Below are 23,119 nucleotides of genomic sequence, written 5' to 3' on the forward strand. Positions count from 1 at the left end.
GACGGTATAAATAAAAGGGCGCGAGACCGCTCGAGGTCTTCGGCCCACTCCAGTAACCCCTGCTGTTGTGTCCTTTTGTGTCCTGCCCCCATAGGCCTCACCACCCCTTGGTCTGCCACCCCCAAACACCACATTGGCGACGAGGGCGGAGCCTCCCCTCGCCTCGCCTCTACGGCGCTCATCACACTTGCCTGGGGGGTGCCCGGCGCTCTCCGCAGAGGCGGAACAGGGAGGACCTCGCCGCGCGCGCGTCCTCGCGCTAGAAGACTCGAAGCCGGTCCTTGGCAGGTGAGCTCCGTCGGAGGGGGAAATCGACCCTCGTGAGCTGCCTGGGCGTCTGGGGGTTTTAGCTGGCTTGGTTTCTGCCGGTGAAGGCCCCGACAGCCGGTTGCTGCAGGGGGCGTCCTCAGCAGTGCCTGAGGGAAAGAAACGGCCAATAAAGAGTTCAAAAAAAAAAAAACACAGATCGGTGGGGAAGCAGGTCTCGCCTACGCGTATGAGCAGCACCATCGGCAGGTCTCGCCCACGCGCAGCTCCAGCAGGTCTCGCCTACGGGCAACACTATCAGCAGCACAGGTCTCGCCCACGCGCAGCACCAGCAGAGGGAAAGTAGGTCTCGCCTGGATACCAGCCAAGCAGCCACGGTCGGGGAACGTGCACAGTGAGAGGTGCCGAACATGTCGGGCCCTGCCGCCAGCGGAAGTGGCACGGCGCAACCGCCTCAGCAGGCAGCCGCGCTGCCCGCGGCCGCCGCGCCTGGACACGGGGCGGTGGCCCCGCTGCCGCCGTTCAGCGAACTGTCAGACCCCTCCACGGCGGCGGTGCGGTGGCGCTCATGGATCGGACGGCTGGAGCACTATTTTGTCGGAGTGCGGGAGACGGACAACACGGTCAAGAGATCTCTCCTCATGTGCTACGGGGGCGAAGAACTGTATGACCTTTTCGAAACTCTACCGGACAGGGGGAACGACGACGACTATGCGGGCGCCATAAGGGCCCTGAACCGCCACTTTGATCCCCAAACGAACCCCGATTTCGAGTGGTTTAAGCTGCGCCAGGCGCGACAGGAAGAAAATGAAAGCATTGACGTCTTCTATGCACGCCTGCGGAAACTCTCCCTGTCCTGTGAGCTGCCAGACCAAAGGGCGGAGATCCGGGCTCAGCTCATTCAAGGGTGCAGATCGGTCCCGCTGCGGCGTCTCATCCTGCGGGAGCCAGGCATCTCCCTCGACAACATCCTGGTCCTAGGCCGGTCTCACGAGCTGTCCAATGCTCGAGCGGATGCAATGGAGGCGGCCCTCAACCGGCCTGCGGCTGCCCAGAAACCGCCAGCGATCAAGGAAGAGAGAGTGGACACGCTGCAGAAGCGACCGACCAATCAGCGAGGAGCCGCAAGGGCTCCGCAGGGCAGCACATGTGGCAACTGCGGCCTAGGTCACCCACCTGGCGGCCGGTGCGTCGCCATGGGACAAACATGTCTGAAGTGCGGCCGAGCGAACCACTTTGCGAAGGTCTGCAGGAGCAGCCGCAGGGGGCGCGGAGGCGCTTCCGGCCCACGTGGGGCTCCGGCGCGCGTACACCAACTGACGGTGGAAGAATCCGCCGCCCTGCGCGAAAACTCCACGCCACAGTTCGAGGGAGATGGGGAAGAAGAAGAGGAAGTGTTCTTCGTGTCGTTTGTAGGCCGGGAAGGCACGAAGAGAAGACCGCCGCCCATGTGTGACATCCTGGTGGCCGGGTCCCCGGTGAGTGCTCTCATCGACACGGGGGCGTCGGTGAACGTCATGGACAGCTGCCAGTATGAGAGGTTGTCGCCACGGCCACCCCTGAGACCCTCCAAAGCCCTCATCTACACGTACGACAGTGACCGGCCACTGTCCCTGCGAGGGGTGATTGACGTTGAAGTCGTCAGCGAAGGCCGGAAGTTGGCCACGACCTTCCACGTGGCGGAAGGTAAGAGGGGCACCCTGCTGAGCTGCCACACCACCGAAGATCTGGCGCTGGTATTCTTCGCAAATCAGGTGCACGAGCTGCATGCAAGGGAGATACTGAAGGACTTTCCGATGCTGTTTCAAGGTCTAGGATGCCTACGCGGAAAGCAGTTCAGACTACACGTGGACCCGACGGTCCGGCCCATGGCGCTGCATCACCGGAGAATACCATTCCTCCTGCGACCACAGGTAGAAGAGGAGTTGCAAAAATTGGAAGACTTGGGGGTGATTGAGAAGGTATCGGGTCCGACCCCGTGGGTGTCCCCCCTGGTCGTGGCGCCCAAACCCAAGCAGCCCGGCGCCATCCGACTGTGCGTAGACATGCGCCTCCCAAACAAGGCAGTCAAGCGCGAAAGACACCTCACGCCCACCATGGACGATATTGTGGCCGACCTCAACGGCGCGCAGTGGTTCACGAAATTGGACCTCAACGCGGGGTACCACCAGCTTGAACTCCACCCCGACAGCCGCAACATAACCACCTTCTCCACCCACGTTGGCCTGCGGAGGTATAAGCGGCTGAGCTTCGGGATCTCGTCAGCGGCCGAAGTTTTCCAAAACGCCATACGGGAGACTCTCTCGGGTCTCCAGGGAGTCATCAACCTAAGTGACGACATTCTGGTGTTCTCACGAACTCTGGAAGAACACCATCGGCATCTGCGTGACACGCTGCAGCGGCTAGCGGATAGTGGACTCACCCTGCACGAGGCCAAGTGCTCCTTCTACCAGGAGTCGGTCGAATTCTTCGGCTACATCTTCTCGAGGGAAGGCCTGAGAGTGGATCCGAAGAAAGCGGTAGCGATCCGCGCTGCCCCGAGGCCCACATCGGCCACCGAGGTCAGGAGCTTCCTGGGGATGGCAACCTACTGCGGGCGGTTCATTCCCAATCTGGCGTCCCTGTCGGAGCCGCTCCGGCTTCTCACGAAGAGTGGTCACCCGTGGACCTGGACGGCCAAGGAAGATATGGCGTTCCAAGCGGTCAAGGACGCGCTGATCGATGACAAGGTGATGGCGTACTTCAGGCCCCACCGGCGGACAGAGGTGGTGGTGGACGCGAGCCCCGTGGGGCTGGGCGCGGTCCTGATGCAGGAGACGGAGGCGAAAGAATGGGTCCCGACCGCGTATGCCAGCAGGGCTCTGACGGCTACGGAGATGAGGTACGCGCAGATCGAGCGGGAGGCGCTGGCCATCAAGTGGGCCTGCCAACATTTCCATCTCTACCTGTATGGGCACGACTTCCGGGTGGTCACCGACCACAAGCCCCTGGTTCCGCTCTTCGCTGGCACGGCGAGGCTAGGGCCCCCGAGGATCGAGAGATGGGCAGTCCAGTTACAAGCGTACCGATTTGAGGTCGTGTTCCGACCCGGGGCCAGCAACCCAGCGGACTTCCTGTCCCGCCACCCGGAGCCGGTGCGCCCTGATCAGGCGGATGAGGCGGAGACGGAGGAGTTCGTCCGACTAGTGTCGCAAGCTGCATGCCCGGTGGCACTCACGTTGGAAGACATCGGCAAAGCCACGGAACTGGACGACTGCCTCGTGAAGGTGAAGCGCACGCTGGCGACCCACCACTGGCGGAACTTCCTGGATGGAGTGCAGGCCCTCACCGAAGAGGAGAAAGTGTATCGACAGCAGGTGTGGAACGCGCGGAGTGAACTCAGCGAGGGGCCGCACGGCGTGGTCCTGCGAGGAGCAACCCTCGTCATCCCGATGAGTCTCCAAGGAGAGGTGGTCAGGTTGGCACACCAAGGGCATCAAGGCATCTCCAAGACCAAGGCAAGGCTGCGGAGCAAGGTGTGGTTCCCGCGGATGGACGCGCTGGTTGAGGAAGCCATCCGCAGCTGTCACTCGTGCAACATCACGGGGGGGGAGCCGACGCCTCACCCAGTGATCACGGAGGAGCCCTGTCTGGAACCCTGGTCCAAGCTGAGTATAGACTTTGGTTCGTTCCCGGATGGGCGCCACACCTTAGTGGTGGTGGACTCACACTCCAAGTTCCCGGTGGTGGAAGTAGTGTCATCAACGGCGTTCAGCCAGGTGCGAGCGGCGCTAGATCGCATATTTGCCATGATGGGCCTGCCGGAGGAAGTCCGATCGGACAACGGGCCCCCGTTCCAAGGGCGAGAGTTCCAGGAATACCTTGCGGCTCGAGGAGTCAGACACAGGAAGATTACCCCGCAGTGGCCCCAGGCGAATGGGGAGGTGGAGCGTTTCATGCGCACGATGAACCGGGCGCTGAGAATTGGAGTCGAGCAAGGAGAAGATGCGGATCAGTGCCTCTCGCAGTTCCTAAGTGCCTACCGGCGGACCCCCCACTGTACCACCAGGTGTGCGCCAGCGCACCTTCTGTTCAAGAAGGCCCCCAGGGACAATATCCCGGCGAGTCATGTGTGGCTGCCCACGCCGCTAGACCAAGAGGCGGCGCAAGGGAGAAGGCGGATCTCCAACGAGAAAGCCAGTCTGAAGAGGAGAGCCCGGGGGAGGAGTCTCCAGGTGGGAGACGGGGTCATCCTGAAGGACCGGTACCCGAATTGGAAGTATCGTACCCCGTTCGAACCGGAGGTGTGGGAAGTGACCGGAGTGCGGGGCACCATGGTGTCCGCCAGGAGAGGGACGCGGACAGTAACGCGAAATGCGTCTTGGTTCAAACGAATAACATCTGGCGTCCCCGAGACCGACCAGGAGGAGGAAGAGTTGGAAGCCCCGGAGGGGTGCGGCTCACCAGGAACGCCGGCGAGCCCATCGCAGAGCGCAACCCCACTGCCCGGGGCGGGCGATCGAGAAAGCGGGCCCTCCGCCGAGACAGAGGTGCCCAGTGTCTGTGGGGCAGGAGGTACAGGCCGAGGAGACGCTCCCAGGAGCCGGCCGTATGGACTTCGGCCAAACCCGGCCCCAAGTAAGAGACTGAGAGACTTTGCGTGGTGTGCACAAGAACTGAATGGTTTGGCGATAAATGATCTCTGTATCTGAAAGATTGGAGGGATGTGGTAACGGAGCCACCCGGCCCGTTCCAGCACGCTACTCACGCACCCACGCACCCGGAGGGCGGGCACGCCCGACAGTATAAATAAAAGGGCGCGAGACCGCTCGAGGTCTTCGGCCCACTCCAGTAACCCCTGCTGTTGTGTCCTTTTGTGTCCTGCCCCCATAGGCCTCACCACCCCTTGGTCTGCCACCCCCAAACACCACAGGTGGGGGGAAGCACTTGACATGGAGTGACAGCAACAAGGAGTGTAAGTGAGGTGGGAAAGTAAAGCAAACGAGAGAGAAAGAGAGCAAATTAGAGCTTTTACTTGCAAATAGACCTGATTCAGACGGGAAACTCGTGATTTTTACCGCCTGTTACTGCCTCTACTTCAACAGAAGTCAATAGGAGAAATACATTCTCCAGATTCTTTTTTATAAAATCTCCCAGTTTCCTCCTCTAAAATGTTGCCATTGAAGCTTTATGAATGGGCACCCACTTATATTGGTGTCCTGGCCTATCTTCTGTCCCAGTCCGACCTTAATGTAAATTAATTATAAAATAGACGACTGTCAAAATTTCACTTCTAGTCGTGCCATTCACCTACGCAAATCAATCCTGCCCCTTCCACGTTCTCGTTTATTGCATCTCCCCGCGGCTTCTTAGCATTCTGAGGCGTCGCCCTCACCTCCGCACTTCCTGTTCTCGTCAGCCCAACACGCCATGCCTCCTCGGATTGGGCGGCGGGCTTCTCTCCCGCCGGGTCTGCCTCTCGCGCGCCTTGCCCTTTTTACCCTCCACCCCCTGCGCGCGGCGCACGTGCTGTGGACCCCGCTGCCAAGTGCTGACACCGAGGAAGATGTGCGGCGGCCTCATCAATCACGCGCACAGCCGGGCGCCAGCGCGCCGGGCAAACACAAGCAGTTTATGAAAAATAAACGTTGCAGGCCAAGCATTAAAAAATCTAATTTCCTTTCATCTTTTTTTGGGGGAAGGATAACATCTGAAAAGTTCAGCTGAGCGTGCCGCAGTCACTTTGGTGTGAAAAATGAAGGCTTGGGCCCCAGAGAACTTCTACCGAGGTGAAAAACGAATCTCATTATAATAAAATGATTAGGTGATCATATAATCAATTAAAATCGTTAACATTGTCTTCATTTCTTTTACCACAGACAGCTAATTTAGCCCCACCGGGAGTGTTGCCAGTGAACCACAGAGACACATATGTATCAGTGCAACAGGTGCTGACCCAGGGCTCGAGTCGGGGTACCACGCGGGTGGACGGCGTCCCCCCACTTATTTTACCAGGTTTTTCCGGGTGGACGCCGTCCCCCCTGCCCAAAAGCTGGACAGCATTGTGTGAGCAGAGAGCCCGGGTGTGAGGGAAGTTTCCCGTAAATTACCAAAGATATGCTAATATTTGTAATTGGAGACTTTAAGAGGCACCGGTGGTGTGTGCAGGCTGGAGTGATTGGGAGGCGGAGCGAGCAGGCGGTTAACGCTTGGAATGTGTGTCCTTCTGTATCTTGTGCACTTTTGAGCACTTCGTTGTGCAACTGGGGCACCCCCTCGTGGGAGTGGGGGGGAGGGGGGGTTGCAAAGGACATCGAGGAACAGACCAGGGGTAGCAGTGCTGTGAAATGCCCCGTCATCTAAAGGCATATGAATACTCATGAGATTCCTGTTGTGACGTCACTTCCGGTGACAGCGTCCCCCCACTTCTTTTCATGAGATTCCTGTTGTGACGTCACTTCCGGTAACAGCGTCCCCCCACTTCTTTTTTTAGGACTTGTGCCCTGTGCTGAACCCACTAAAATACATTACAAGCCTCACAGAGACGATATCCTATAACCTGGTGATCGGAACTGCTACATTACCATGAAAACACAAGTTACTTAGTGAACTGGCGGATGCGTTCAAAAAGTGAGGGTGGCCTACCTGCAGCCATAGAGCAATACACGATTAAGCAATCCCATAATTCACACCACCGCAGCCAAAATTCAGCAGTTGTGGCTTGTGGGTGTGCTAGGCATTGGAGTAGGCCTCCAGGAGAGCCAGAGATTGGCCCCTTCTCCCCCTTGGTTCCTTAGTCAGATGGTGCTGTCCACGACAATCACCCGTGGGATGGGTAGAGGGATGTTTTGGGACAGTGTTTCTTCATCGGTATTTAGTGAGATGAAAGTTAAGGTGCATCCCTAATTTGTGTCTTTTCTGCTGGGAGTTTTTATTGTTTTATGTCTTCATAACTATGGCTTTTATATATGGGTTGGCCATTTAGAGGGGGTTAGCATGTTGATCTTATATTTGTGAGATCCCACATTGAAGTCTGTAAAGTGATGGAGGTTGGTAAGCATAGACCCAGAAGATCCCCTTAACTGCTGAGGCTTTTCCACCCCAGTGCAATCCTTTTTTGTGGCTATTTGGGGTACTTTGTGCTCATGCTTCCATAACCTTTTTCCCCACAAAAAGTATCCACATCAAATCTGTGTCCTTTTCCCAAAACTTCACAAGGATCCAAAGGGTACCTAGGGGTTGTGGATTCTCATGGAGGGGACCAAGAAAAATACACCTAAGTTATGTTTTCTTTGGAAAGTGTCTATTTTTTCCTTAACCCCTTCCATGCGCATGACGGAACCACGCAGTCATGAGCCACGGGCGGCGTGTGCTCATTAATGAGTGGGCGGAGTCGTGACGGAACCACGCCGTCATGAGCACAGCTCGCCCGTGACTCATGACGGCGTGGTTCCGTCACGAGCATGGCGGCGCCGTGTTCACCCCGCACCCCCCCAGCGCCACGACAGAATTAGCGCCGCGGCCAAGGAGTTAAAATGGTATCAACAAAAGATTTGCTGTACTAAAAACAACACCTTCCCAGCTTTCAGGTACAAGGAGAACTGACATTTTGAAAAATATATTTTTTAGCACAGTTTTGACATTTTAATAAGAAGTAGCAAATTGTTCTTATTTTGGTGCTTTCAACCTACTTCAAATTTATGATAGAAAGAGGTATGGAACTCATGGGTGATCCCAGAAAGCTATATTTACATTTCTAAAAAGTAGACATCATTTTGAATTTAGCAAGTGTTAATTTGTGTAGATACCTCAAGGTTTTTCCAACAAAACTAACTGTTCAGATGAAAAAATAGTGAAAACAAGTACGAAAAACAGCCATTTGTGACACAATTTTGATCTGTAACTTCATATTACGAAGGCCAATTAAAAAAAAAACAGTGTACAGTTATGTCCGCTATACCCTTCTGGTCATGGGGATATATAGGGTTTGTAGGTTCTCCAAGAACCCGAGGTACACAGAGCCAACAACTGAATTACATCTTGCAATGGTTTTTCATTGTGTACCATGTATAGAGCAAGTCATGTCATAAAACATAAACAACGAAAAATGGGTATGACGAAAACCTTTGTATTTTTGACATGCACACAAGATACTGAGTTTAGGAGCAGTGGTTATTTGTACATCTCTGTATTTATGGGTACCCATACTAGCATACAATTCAGATGGCATTTTCCAAAATGTTTTCTTTCAGCCCATTAGCTTACATTTGGAAGGCACAAATGCAAAGGCATTGAATTGGTGATGACATATATTGTACTATTTTGTGTTTCTACATGCCTCCTGATAAAAATGGTACCTCACTTGGGTGACTTGGCCTAGCGCCTGCCACACATAACCCCCCAAAACTTGAACTGGAGGCATCATATTTTACTCCGCAGAATCCATGCTTTTTTTACAATGTGGGTAGTTGCGGATTTTGGGCCCTAGCTCTGCTCCACCCAGGAAAACCTACCATACCAAGACATTTCTAACTTGTGTGATTCTAAAGAGGTTTTTTTTTTACCCAGAATCCCTTGCAGATCTCAAACTGTGGCTAAAACACACACTTTTTTCTCACATTTCTGTGGCAGAAAGTTTAAGAATCTGTGGGGAGGGATACATTTACTACCACCCAGTATTCCCCTAAGTCTCCAGATAAAAATAGTGCCTCACTTGTGTGGGTTGGCCTACCTAGTGTCCGTTACAAGAAAAAGAAAAAAAGCAGTTTTGAAAGAGTTGAAAGAGAAACTTGTGATTGGTTGGAGTGACCAAGATAAAAGGAGTTGTAAAGATGAATTGAGAGGATTTTGGAAAGTCAAAGATAAATTGTGTGAAAGTGATTCTTATTTTACCAGTAGAGAAAGTTATCCCATCCAAAAGATTACGAGGGAAAATTATTACGCAAAATAAGCAGCTTAGTGACGAAAAAATTAGTTACATTCAAACATATCACATTTTTTTGGTTTCTTCACGATTATTCCACAAGATGTTTTTACTTCTGCTGGAGCACATAAAAAATCGTGTGGGAAAATCGTGAAGAAACCAAACAAAATGGATCTGTTTGAATGTAATTATTTTTTTGGGTGATAAGCTGGTTATTTAGCTTTATGTATCTTTATTCAAATAATATATGGTATTTAAAAAAGGGGGAAATTGTATAGTGTTGTGTAGTATTTAGTATAGTGGGGGCTTTATGTGGAATGTGCTTAGCGTATCATCTTAAGTTCTAGATTCTAGGGATATAGGGTGGGTGATTAGAATGTTGGGGTCATTCCTGACTGGTTGTACTGTTGCTGCCAAATGAGGTACTCTGGGGGTTGATGATAAAGAGGATTCCTACATGATAATCAACACGTCTTCCTTATTTGATGATTGGAGATCACTAAATGGGCCTAGTGTCCGTGACAAGAAAAGGCCCAAAACTCAACATGGACAGACCAGATTTTTCCACTCGAAAACCAACCCTTTTCCGCATTACTGGTGACTGCGGAATTTGGGCCCTAGCTCAGTTGGCACCCATTAAAACCTACCAAACCTGCACATTAGTAAAAACTAGACACCTGGGGTTGTCCAGCATGGTAAGACTTGCGTGGCTCTGGGGGAACATTGGATGGTAGGAATTTTGTGGATCCCTGCAGATTCCCGAAGTTTAAGTCACAGAAAGGCAGGGAAAATATGCGATTTTAGATTAAGTTTAAGGTTTGCAAGGCATTGTCAATAAGAAAATGTTGTTGGATGCACGCAAAGCACACTACAGTCCGTGGAGAGCCTAATTTTACAGAAATGTTTGGGTCTGGTAGGTTTCCCCAGTGGTCGTCCAACAGTGGCAGCTGGCACTGATCGGGGGTGGTCGGGACGGGGTGGGGGAAGGAGAGAAGTGTAAAAAAAGATGGAAAAAAACCTTACCTCCTCGCCACGTCCCTCCTCCGTCTTCTTGCTGCATCTCTCCCAGCCAGGAACAGGAAGCACCCAGGCTCCCCTGACCAATCACAACGCTGCTATGCAGCATTGTGATTGGTCTGAGTAACGTGGTTTGGCGCTCAGCCAGTGAATGTGAGCCTGGGGATGTACTCCATCTAGGCTGTAATGCAACCTGGGTGGAGAACATGCAAAGTATGCATGACTGTCCGGCCAATCAGTCATTGCGCATTTACAGAGTGCCCACCACTCCTCTCCCCTTCTCTGAGACGCCGTGGAAGGAACAAATACAATGATAATAACATTACCATTTTATTTTTCCTTTATTTCTACTGCTGAAAACAGCGGGGCAATGCTCCTCCGCCTTAGCAGAGGAACCGCTCTGCCGACCAGCCCGGGCCAAAATACCAGCGCTACCCCTATTGCCAATTTCTCCATGTTTTGTTTGGGACTTTTGCGTTGCGGGTGAAAGGGTTAGCCACACACCTGGCATACTATTTTTATCTGGGAAAAGTGGGGGAATGCTGGGTGATAGTAAATTTGCGACTCCCCAAAAATTCTATAACTTTGCTTCACACAAATGTGAGGAAATTGCATGATTTTAGGCAATGTTTGATGTTTGGAGGGCATTGTTAGTAAGAAAACATTATGGGATCCATGCGAGACAGACCACCCAGGAGTCCACAGGCCATCTAGTTTTCAAAATGGCCGAGTTTACTTGGTTTCCCTGGGTGGCAGAGCACAGTACCGAATAGTGCAACCATTCACCATGGCAAGTAGGTGAAAATGTTGATGTACTCTGCCACTCCATATGTCAAAACAACGGACAAAAGAAACAACATTTCCTCTTGCTTGCCATCAGAATGGGGCTCTGGGCCTCAGGTGGGCACAAAAGGCTGCTGGGGTTTTAGGGCTGAAGTAATAGGCCCAACACCAGGCTGGTGCTCCCACACACCAAATTCTGTTCTACAACAATAAAATACATCCCTATTGTCTAGTGGGCTTTCTGCCCCCTTGAGGGCAGATTAGGGTGAACACCCATACCCATCCCCGGGAGGGGGGGGGGGGGGCAGATAATGGTGCCTTACACAGGGAGAGCCCAGGCTCATGCCATTGTTAGGGGTGGGCGGAATTCGCGTAATTGCGTCACGCAAATCTCTGCGAAACGGTAAAAAATCTCCGCGAACAGGCAGAAATTCCGCGAACACGCGGAATTGCTTGTTCGCGATGCTTTTTTCCTGTTCACAATTGCTGTTTGCGTGCTCGGGGAGAAATATCTCGCGAACACGCATTATGAGAACGCGAACAAGCAAAAATTTCGCGAAATCGCGGAAATCAGACTTTTGAGCAATTTCGCGGTCTCCGCGGAACGCGAAATTACGCAAATTCCGCAAATTCCGCGAGCGGAACGGAATTTACCGCCCAGGCCTAGCCATTGTTGCTGTTCCACTCCAAGAAAAAATGATAAGTAATCCCTGATGCCTCATAGGCTTTCTACACCCTGGAGGGGAGGACGGAGTGGGAGTACACACCCCCTTTTGCCCCCTGGGATGGGCAGACAGAATAATGGGGCCAAGAGCTGGGAAACACAGACACATGCCCAGAGGGGCTGCTCCCCCCCTCCAAAAAAAAACCAATAGAAAAATAACTTGTGTATAGTGGGCTTTCTGCCCCTCTGGGTGCAGATTGGGGGTGAACCCCCCTGGGGCAAAAAATCGAATGGGGCCCAGGTTGAGGGGAGCACAGGCCCATGCCCTGTTGGCAGGGGGCATTTCAGGCCCAAAACTAAATTCCAACCAAAATATCCCTGGTGTCTAGTGGGCTTTCCGCCTCCTGGTGGGCAAATTGTGAGTGAACACCCCATCCACCCACAGAGGGGTAAAGAAAGACTAATGGGGCCTAGATTGGGGTGCCCTAGATGTCCAGTGGGACCGCTCCCTCGCCAAAAACACAACAATCAAAAACATCCCTGGTGTCCAGTGGGCTTTGTGCAGCCTTGGAGGGGCTGATTGGGGTGAAGACCTCCATCTGCCCCCAAGGTGAGCAGGAAGACTAATGGGCCCAGGGCAGGACCGATTCTCCCCTAAAAAAATACTTATTCCTAAAAGCAAGCCTGGCGTCTAGTGAGATTTCCAAGTGGAATGTCTTCGACTTTTTGGATGCGCTCGCCTTAAGCTATTCGGATTTTGAAGTGTGGAATACGCCAAGGATGTCATCAGGATGTCGGTATGAATGCACATTCATTCTGAAGAGGTAACCTGTGGCTACCTTTAAACGGTCTTAGCCCTAGTCCAGTGATATCTTATATAATCGGAGAGAGGTGATCCAGGACTTCTAAACCAGGAAGCACATGCCATTAAGGTGGTGGTTCTCACTGACTGCAGCAGTCATTCTAAAATATTTTCAAAACCTCCCCAGTCATTAGTAAACTTAGGTTACAGGTTGGTGGGAGTCTTGGAGCCCTTTGAATCATGTTTGGGTACGCTGCCTTTTTTTTAAACCTATGATCCTACGTGTAATTTAAGCATTTATTGAACTGCTGTAGCATATATTTAGCCATTCAGATAAATGTGTGCCCAGTTACATCACAAACAGAGTTCATTTCCGTAGCTAGAATGGCATCTCTTATTACCCAATAGAGTTCATTTTGTCAACTTCAGAAAATATGTATGGCTAAAGCGGCTATGTCTGGATTCAAAACTGATTTTCTAGTTCCAAGCAAATCTATGCAACTGGTACTCAACTGACTGATCTATCTTAAAAGTAGTATGTGCACCCTAGTTTATCAATTGGGACAAGATAGAGATGGGTATGGACTAGATTTCGTAAAAGGTAAGCTATGTTAGTCTTGCTTACAGGGTGAGGTCCAGGGCCTTTATATTCACAGCCCTCTTAAAGGAATGCCTGATTTGTTAAATCAGCATTTATACAGCATGCACGCATACCCATAAATATTATTTTAGGGGTCACTAGTGCTTTTTAAGTGTAGATATCATTTGCATTCCTTGAATTGGTATTTTTAGGCACAAGGTGGTCTGGTGCTTAGAGACTGCATTCACCTCTGAGCCAGTGGTTAATTTGGAAAAAAATAAGTGCCGGGGCTCTCGTAGGGAGGCAGCTTGCACAAGCCCATTTCCCCTGTTAGCGCCGCCTAAAACAGAACCAACAACTAAATATGAAAGTGGGGAGAGAATGTGACGTAATGGCCAGACCTGCCGACGTTGGGGCTGAGAGACCCGGGTTTGAGTCTCGACGTCAGCTCAACATCCTGAGATTCTGTGCAAATCACTTAACCTCCTGGTGTCTATCATAAATGAATGTTTATTTAACAGGTGCTCATGAAAAGCGCCGGTGTTAATGATTAAGTGCCTGTGCTGAGCACCAGAAACCACTGGCTCAAATTAAGCACAGATGACACAGAATCAACATCATCTCCTATGCCAATGACACCCAGCTCATCCTTTCAATTTCCGAAGACCCTCCACCACCAAAGCCCACTTCCACAGACGCATCATGAACGTCGCCAACTAGATGAAGGGCAACTGTCTCAAACTCAGCTTGGACAAGATGGAAGTCCTCATCTTTGGGAACAACACCTCGCCATGGAACGACGTAAGGTGGCCCGGAGAACTCAGCCCACGCCACGACCCACAGACCACCCTTGCAATCTTGGCATCATGCTGGATAGCAAGCTATCCATGAAGAAAGAAGTCCACGCAGCCTCATTTGCCGGCTTCCACACCCTTTGCGTGCTCCACAAGATCTTCAGGTGGCTCCCAGTCAACACCAGAAGGATCGTCACGCAGGCTCTCATCACCAGCAGACTGGACTACGGAAATGCACTCTACATGGGAATCACTGCACACCTCCTGAAGAGACTCCAGACAATACAAAACTCAGCTGCAAGACTCATTCTCGACCTACGCAGAAGGACCCACATCACACCCCATCTCAAGAAACTACACTGGCTCCCAATTCATAAGAGATGCCAGTTCAAGGTGCTGTGTTACACTTACAAGGCCTTCCACAATGAAGGACCAGCATACATCCCACGGATCCAGTGAAGCAACAGCGGAGGACGCTCCTTCTTGCACCTGGCAGCCAAGGCACTAGAAAAACCTCCCCTGCACCTCTGGACCTCACAGTCGCTCCAGCTATTCAGGAAAGAACTAAAGACCTGGCAGTTTGAATGATCAAACCACCATGCAGCACCCACCATCTCCAGTGACTTGAGACCCTCACGGGTGATTTGCCGCACTTTATAAATGTTGATTGATGGGTCTGCTCAATCTAATGTTTGCTATTGATACATATTGATATAGATCGCTTAATGTGAGAAATGATTTGAGTTCTATCATGTCTGAGATGTTTATAGTGTGTTCCATGTTGATTTAATCACACTAGGGTTTATGGTGGCCACCCACAGGACTGCTCTTTTGTGAGGCATCATTGCCAATTATAAGGTTTTTGATTAGATGAGATTAGAGTTTCTGCTGTGCAAGCGGAGGAAGTTTCTAGGATATGCTTGACCTTTTGTTGATTCCGGATTACTGCATCAGAAAGAGATTGATGAGAGCCAGGTGCCGAAAAGTCACACTTCATTGTGCCGGTGTTGTGTTCGCTCTGGAGACAGTCCTAGTGGTACTTGAGGCATCTCTTTATACAACGGCTGTGTGTGGAAAACAGCCTTAGAAAGAGGGCAACACCAAATTGGTCTGAAGTATGAGACAGTGGATTCACACCCTCAAATACAAGTTAGTGACCCTAACCACAACAATTTGTTCCAGCTCCAAGTCCTTTAAGATCAAGGAAATGCATGCTCAGCAGAGTGCTCGAAGGACTGCTCTGTAGACAGGGCAGGTGTCTGTCCTACAGCTAGTCTAGAGGTGGGGGACATCACCTGAAGTTTGCACTTTAGATGAAGTAGGTGATTGTCCGCCTAAGTGCCAGGAAGCCTGCCTTCTGAAAAATGTAGAGTCCACCTAGGCCTGCAGGAGGAGAGCCAGTTCATGAGGTGAAGCGCAGGGTGCCCCAGAGGTTGTGAGACATCCAGAGGAAACGGACTACCTGAGAGTTAGCTAGAAACTATCTATGATGCAGAGGGCGACCCTGGTCTTTTGTGCTTTAACTAACTGTTGGAAGGCGTTCTCCAGGGGGCTTCGGAATACGTTCCTGACCACCCGTTGACCCACCTCTCCCAAAGTTAGGCCGAGCAAGGGCGGGGAGGCCCTTCCTGGAAGGGTCTCGTACCTAGGATCGCACACACTGCGCTTGCACTCTCTGACAGAGGGACACCACACAGTAGTTCTTCGTAAGACAGTATACTTTATCGTAGACGTAAGGGATCTTTATGATCCAAAAGGCAGGTAGGGAATCAGTGCCACAAGCAGCGGCGATCTCGTGATGGGGGTAAGGGGGTAGCGGGACAGTCTTTGAGTTCAGTGTCTCTGCGGAGTATCCTGCGCACAGCTCTCAATCCTCGAGCTGGGGGGATGTTGCTTCTCTCGGCAATCTCTGCCGATTCCCTTGGAGGAGAGTGCCGCGAATCACTCAGCAGGCACAGGTGGTTCGGAGTTCGGGGAGCCGCGTCAGCGTCAGCAGGGCTCAGATGGTTCAGAGTTCGAGGAGCCGCGACAGCGTCAGCAGGGCTCAGATGGTTCAGAGTTCAGGGAGCCGCGACAGCGTCAGCAGGGCTCAGATGGTTCAGAGTTCGGGGAGCCGCGACAGCATCAGCAGGGCTCAGATGGTTCAGCGTTCGGGGAGCCGCGACAGCGTCAGCAGGGCTCAGATGGTTCAGAGTTCAGGGAGCGTTCTTCGGTTCGGGGAGCGATCGAGCCGCGACCAGGTCAGCAGGCTCTCGTCGGTCCAGGTTTTCTCTACCTCCCGTCCCTTCAGCACCCCTTGTTATACTCCCCCTCCTCTTTGAAGTCCGGAGCCCTCGCCGAGAGGGGTCTTGGTGCCTGGGGGCGGTGTGTCGAGATTTCCTGTCGCTCGGCCCTTTGATCTGTTCAGGTGGGTCTGGGAGGGACTCCAGACACCCAGCAGGCGAGGCGCCGCTCACCGGGGGCCTGGTGGCCGATCGAAACCTTCCTTGGGGAAGAGACCAGAGGTGTGACAGGGACGGCGCCTCCCGGTCTGGCTTGGGGGGGTTTCTCTCTCCCTCGGCCGGGCATGCGTGTTGGGGTCTGGCCGGCCATCGGGATGTTGGGCCATGGTGGCCGGAAGTCTGTGACATCGGGGATCGGTGCGGTTGCAGGGTGGCTTGCTGGTGGGGAGGGCCCACGCCACGAGGCCGGTCTCACACGTGCCCCCCCCAGCTGAAAGGTGGGGAGAACTACCCATCCACTTGGGGGCTCTCCTCGCTGAAGCGGAAGAATCGGGACAGGCCGTCCGCATTGGCGTGGTCCGTCCCGGGGCGATGCTCCAGTGAAATCCATCCCCTGGAGGGAGAGTGACCATCGTAGCAGCTTGGGGTTTTCTCCTCGCATCTGCATCAACCACCGCAAGGGTCGGTGATCCGTTTGGACTTGGAAGTGTGTTCCGAACAAGTAGGGCCGTAGCTTTTTGAGGGCCCAGACTACTGCGAAGGTCTCTCTTTCAATGGTGCTCCACCGCTGTTCTCGAGGTAGCAACCATCGGCTGATGAAGGCTATGGGCTGATCTACGCCTTTGTCGTTGAACTGTGAGAGGACTGCCCCGATGCCGTGTTCCGAGGCGTCCGTATGGACCACAAACTCCTGAGAGTAGTCGGGGGGCCTTGAGTACCGGAGCAGTACATATAGCGGCTTTCAAGGCGTCAAACGCTTTTTGGCACGGGGGAGTCCATTGTATTTTCTTCTGGTGTTTTTTGGAGGTTAGCTCTGTGAGGGGGCCCGCAATGCTGCCATAGTTCTTAATAAATCTCCGGTAGTAACCGGTGAGGCCCAGGAAGGCCCGGACTTCCGTTTGGGTCGTTGGGGGTTCCCAGGACAGGATGGCGTCGATCTAAGGCTGGAGGGGGAAGACCTGCCCGCTTCCCACCTGGTGCCCCAGATAGATTACGGAGCCTTGTCCAATTTGACATTTGCTGGCTTTGATGGTGAGGCCGGCCTGGCGCAGGGCCAGCAGTACTTGTCGGAGGTGCTGGAGGTGCTCGGTCCATTGGGAGCTGAATACTGCTATATCGTCGAGGTACGCTGCGCTGAACCCCTCTAGTCCGGACAGGACCCTGTTCACCAGTCGCTGGAAGGTGGCCGGGGCATTCTTCATTCCAAACGGCATCACCCTAAAGCGGTAGTGCCCATCCGGGGTGGAGAAGGCGGAGCACTCCTTGGCTCCCTCAGTGAGTGCAATCTGCCAGTATCCGCAGGTTAGGTCGAAGGTGCTGAGGTAGCGAGCGGCCCCGAGGCGGTCGATGAGCTCGTCGGCGCGGGGGATAGGGTGAGCGTCTGCTCGGGTGACCGCATTGAATCCTCGGTAGTTCACACAGAATCTCAGCTCGGGGGCTACACCAGGGGCAGCCGCTTTTGGGACCAGAACTACCGGGCTGGCCCAGGGGCTGTCGGAGGGTTCAATCACCCCGAGGGCCAACATCTTAGCTACCTTGGTCTGGATGCAGGTTCGGACCCGATCAGGGACCCGGTAGGCTCGGTGTCTCACTGGCAGGCTGTCGCCGGTGTCTACGTCGTGAACACACCAGTCGGTGACCCCAGGGGTTAGGAAGAAGAGGTCCGTGAACTGCCTTAGTAGCCGGCGGCAGTCGTCTGACTGTTGGGGGGTGAGGGTGGTTGACAGTCTCACCCCCTCCACGGAGCCATCGGTCTCTTTAGCACCCAGGGGGTCTGGAAGGGGCTCTGTGTCTTCTTCAGTCCCATCGTCGGTGGCCAGGAGCAAACTCAACTCCGTCCTCACAAAGTGGGGTTTGAGGCGGTTCACGTGGAGGACCCGGAGGGGGTTCCGCGGGGACTGCACATCAACTAGATAGGTGACTTGGCTCTTCCGCTCGACCACCTTCAAGGGACCAGTCCATTTGTCTTGGAGGGCGCAGGGTTTCACCGGGGCCATGACCCAGACTTGTTGGCCCGGCTGAAACTCGACCAGCTTGGCATTCTGGTCATACCAGTGCTTCATCTCTTCCTGGCTAGCCTCGAGGTTTGTCTCTGCGAGTTCTCGGAATTTCCGGGTCTGGTTGTGGAGCGCCAGGATGTATCGGAACACATCAGGAGGGGTCCCCCGGAGAGTTGTTTCCCAACCCTCCTTGACCAGGCTCAGGGGTCCCCGGACGGGGTGTTCGTACAGTAGTTCGAACGGGCTGAACCCCAGAGATTTTTGGGGAACCTCTCGGTAGACGAACAGGAGGCAAGGGAGGAGGACGTCCCATCTCCGGCGTAGGGGTTCTTTGAGGCCCATGATCATCCCTTTCAGGGTCCTGTTAAATCGCTCGACTACGCCATTCCCTTGGGGGTGGTATGGGGTGGTGAACTTGTATGATACCCCGCTCTGCTGCCATAGGGACCTCATGTATTTGGAGATCAAGTTCGTTCCACAATCACTCACGACTTCGCGAGGGAACCCCACACGGGAAAAGATCCCCATCAAGGCCCGGCCTACCACGGGGGCTGTCACGGTGCGGAGGGGAATGGCCTCGGGGTAGCGGGTGGCATGGTCTACCAGGACGAGGATGAACCGAAGGCCCTGGGCGGTCTTGGGATCCAGGGGTCCCACGATGTCGATTCCCACCCGCTCAAAAGGGGTACTAACAACGGGGAAGGGTTGTAGCGGAGCCTTGCGCTTCCCCCCACTCTTTCCGCTGGCCTGGCACGTGAGGCATGACTTGCAGTGGGCCTCCACATTCGCTCGCATCTTGGGCCAATAGAAGTGGGTAACGAGTCGCTGGTAGGTCTTATCTTGGCCTAAGTGTCCTTCCAGGGGTACATCATGGGCCAGGCCCAGGAGGAGACTTCGGAAGCGCAGGGGTACCACCAGTACTCGGGCCGATCCCAACTCGGCCGACTTCTGTTCGCTGTACAGGAGGTTGTTTTCCCAGTATACCCAGTGGGTTCCGGACTGGTCGCCTGCTGCTTGGGCTTCGGCCTGTTGTCGGAGTCCAATGAGGGAAGGGCAGGTGGCTTGTTCCTGGCAGAATTCTTCTCGGGAGGGACCTCCCTCGCAGTGCCACTGGGCCATCTCGGGCAGGTCCCCGAGCTCGGTCAGTGGTTCGGGATCTGGATGCCCCGACCCGTCATCGGGAATGGTTGCTTCTTCCGGAAGAGGGTCGTCGGGCCCGGGTAGTGCGTCCCAGACCTCGGGGACGGCGACTGTGTTCAGCGGGATGGCCTCACCTCCCTCGGAGGAAGGCAATCTGAGAGTCATAGAGCGCGTGGTGGCGCATACCCATTTGGGTAGGCCCATCATCTCTAGATGGGCTCTTCGTTCCACTTGTCCCCACGGGGAACTCTCAAGGTCGTTGCCCAGGAGGCAGTCTACGGGCTGGGAGGTTCGGACTGCCAACCTCAACTTACCGGTGACTCCCCCCCATTCGAAGGGGACCAGGGCCATCCGGCATAGGCTCTCGGAATTGTCCGACGATATGACTGGACAAAAGGCGTCGGGCAGGATCTGATCTTCGGAGACCAGGTGGCAGTGGACCGCTGTGACACTCGCCCCAGTGTCGCGGAGGCCCTCGACGCGGTGACCGTTGACCGTCACCTACTGTCGGTACTTCTTCGTGTTGGCGGGTAGGGGTGTTCCGGGGACCATCTCTCGGTCCCCTAGGGAGACCAGGGCCATGGCGGCTGGCTCCCATTCTTCGGAGTCTTCCATCTCTTCTCCTAGGGCTACGGAGGCCATTTGTCGAGCCGGAGGGGTTGTTGTGGTGGACCGCTGGTACAGGGGACACTGAGGGTCGCTGGCATAGTGCCCGGTCTGTTAGCAGCGGAAACAGGTGATCCTAACTCCGGGTCCCGACCTCCCCGGTGGCCCGGTGCTGGCTGGAGGTGGGGCTGGAAAGTGCGGAGGTTGTCCTCTGGGGGGACTGTGCTGGGAGCCCCCCGGGAATTCTCTCGGTCGGCCTTGATTCCCTCCGCCCCTCTGGCGGGGGGGTCCCTGACTGTGGCGACCGTAGTCTCCCACGGGACCCCGTGAGGCCCGGGTGTTCACCCATCGGTCAGCCTCGACGGCCAGTTTTCGAGGGTCAGTGAGCTTGCTGTCCAGGAGGTGCTGGCGTAACTCCACAAAGCAATTGGCGGACAAGTGTTCCCACGCGATTAGGTCGAACAGCTCCTCAAAGGTGGAGACCTTGCTGCCCTTGATCCACCCGTCCAAGGCCCGGCTGTAAAAGTTCACGTACTCCACCCATGTAGTACCGGGTATCTTTTTGCAGTCTCGAAACCGTTGCCGGTACATTTCGGGGGTGAGCCCATATCTGGCTACTAGGGCCTCTTTCATGTGACTGTAGGAGTTCAGCACCGTGGAGGGCAGGTCTAGCAGGGTATCTCTCCCCTCGCTCAGGAACCGCCCCACAACCCAGCCCCCAGTCTTTCTGCGGGACTCGGTGGGAGGTCATGGCAACTTCGTAGGCCTTGAACCATTGCTGGATGTCGTCATTCTTGTAATATTCTTTCACCACATCCTTGGGGATGTGGACCTTTGGTTCCACGACGGAGGAGAGGGGTTGAGTTCCCGAGAGTCTGGCCTCCTCAATTTTAGCCTTGAGCTCGATCTCTTTCAGGCTGCGTTTGTGTTCTAGTTGGAGTTTTCTTTCTTCGTGCTCTCTCTGTCGCTTCTTTTCCTCGAGTTCTCCTTGAAGGCGTAATTGTTCTACTGCCAGTTTCTTCTTGGCCAGTTTTAGCTCTCCCTCGATTTTTAGTTTTGCTAGCTCTAGTTCGTGGTTGCGGCCCCTTTCTCAGTCCGCTAGCTCCTCCGGGGATAGGCCCCCCTCTGGGGCGCTGCTCCTCCCCGGGATGCTTCGTGGTTCGTTTGGCGGCTCTCCTTCTGTTTGTGCCCGGGAAGCTCCTGCCTCGACCCAGGTCTTCAATGCTCCCTGGAAGTCCTCTTTCGTGCTTAATCCGGTGGTAGCGATTCCAAGGTCTTTGCAGAATTGTTTTAATTCTCTGTGCGTATAATATTCCAACTGGTCCTCTCGGAATGTCGTGCTTGTGTTGGTACCTGCAGCACCTAGGGAGGTTTCTCCTTCCATTTATTTCTGGTAGTGCGTCAGTCGTTTACTGCACGATCTCTAGGTGTCGGCTCGGATCCCGTCGTCTGCCACCAAATGTTGGAAGGCGTTCTCCGGGGAGCTTCGGAATACGTTCCTGACCACCCGTTGACCCACCTCTCCCAGAGTTAGGCCGAGCAAGGGCGGGGAGGCCCTTCCTGGAAGGGTCTCGCACCTAGGATCGCACACACTGCGCTTACACTCTCTGACAGAGGGACACCACACAGTAGTTCTTCGTAAGATAGTATACTTTATCGTAGACGTAAGGGATCTTTATGATCCGAAAGGCAGGTAGGGAATCAGTGCCACAAGCAGCGGCGATCTCGTGATGGCGGTAAGGGGGTAGCGGGACAGTCTTTGAGTTCAGTGTCTCTGCGGAGTATCCTGCGCACAGCTCTCAATCCTCGAGCTGGGGGGATGTTGCTTCTCTCGGCAATCTCTGCCGATTCCCTTGGAGGAGAGTGCCGCGAGTCACTCAGCAGGCACAGGTGGTTCGGAGTTCGGGGAGCTGCGACAGCGTCAGCAGGGCTCAGATGGTTCAGAGTTCGGGGAGCCGCGACAGAGTCAGCAGGGCTCAGATGGTTCAGAGTTCGGGGAGCCGCGACAGCGTCAGCAGGGCTCAGATGGTTCAGAGTTCAGGGAGCCCGACAGCGTCAGCAGGGCTCAGATGGTTCAGAGTTCGGGGAGCCGCGACAGCGTCAGCAGGGCTCAGATGGTTCAGCGTTCGGGGAGCCGCGACAGCGTCAGCAGGGCTCAGATGGTTCAGAGTTCAGGGAGCGTTCTTCGGTTCGGGGAGCGATCGAGCCGCGACCAGGTCAGCAGGCTCTCGTCGGTCCAGGTTTTCTCTACCTCCCGTCCCTTCAGCACCCCTTGTTATACTCCCCCTCCTCTTTGAAGTCCGGAGCCCTCGCCGAGAGGGGTCTTGGTGCCTGGGGGCGGTGTGTCGGGATTTCCTGTCGCTCGGCCCTTTGATCTGTTCAGGTGGGTCTGGGAGGGACTCCAGACACCCAGCAGGCGAGGCGCCGCTCACCGGGGGCCTGGTGGCCGATCGAAACCTTCCTTGGGGAAGAGACCAGAGGTGTGACAGGGACGGCGCCTCCCGGTCTGGCTTGGGGGGGTTTCTCTCTCCCTCGGCCGGGCATGCGTGTTGGGGTCTGGCCGGCCATCGGTATGTTGGGCCATGGTGGCCGGAAGTCTGTGACATTGGGGATCGGTGCGGTTGCAGGGTGGCTTGCTGGTCGGGAGGGCCCACGCCACGAGGCCGGTCTCACACTAACTGATTGTTTAAATCCGTTGTTGACAACACTGCCCCAAATGGGGCTACAACTGTGCATTCCAACTCTCTAGGAGCTGCATGTGCCATGTAAACTATATCTGCCCAGGGCTGCAACTACCTGTACTGGCCCTGTTGGGTCTAGACCTGCCATATGGGCTATGTCCACTCACCTGGGACTGCATCTGCCCTAGTGCTTGGCACAACCTGATCGAGCGCTCAGGCCTGCCTCACGGTTGCATGGAGCTGTGGCAGCCTGAGCCACATATACGCTCCATATGCCAGGGACGCTTCACCACGGAGTCCAAGCTGGGCGGCTGCGCACACAGAGATGCTTACTGCAAATGGATTATGGGGCAGCCCCTGCTCCCGTCCCCGCTCACCATGTGCCCACAGGAAAGAACACAAGACTGCTGGATACACTTTGGTGGGAGTACCATGAACTACT

The 23,119-nt window shown here is 54.3% G+C and overlaps 1 protein-coding gene across 4 annotated transcripts in view; it reads right to left on the minus strand.

The window, feature by feature from the left end:
• NXPH4 (neurexophilin 4) overlaps positions 1-23,119 on the minus strand; it is a 395,242-nt gene that overhangs the window by 15,883 nt on the left and 356,240 nt on the right. Inside the window, exon 1 of one of the 4 annotated variants that reach the window (XM_085654636.1) lies at positions 5,642-5,701. The exons of 2 other annotated variants lie outside the window; for them this stretch is intronic. The gene's annotated coding sequence lies outside the window, so the exon portion shown is untranslated. Of the gene's footprint in view, positions 1-5,560; positions 5,702-23,119 lie in introns of those variants that run through there. One more of the 4 variants, XM_085654635.1, reaches the window with a different exon arrangement.

Source organism: Triturus cristatus, chromosome 4_1 (assembly GCF_964204655.1).
Source record: "Triturus cristatus chromosome 4_1, aTriCri1.1, whole genome shotgun sequence".
Classification (NCBI taxonomy): domain Eukaryota; kingdom Metazoa; phylum Chordata; class Amphibia; order Caudata; family Salamandridae; genus Triturus; species Triturus cristatus.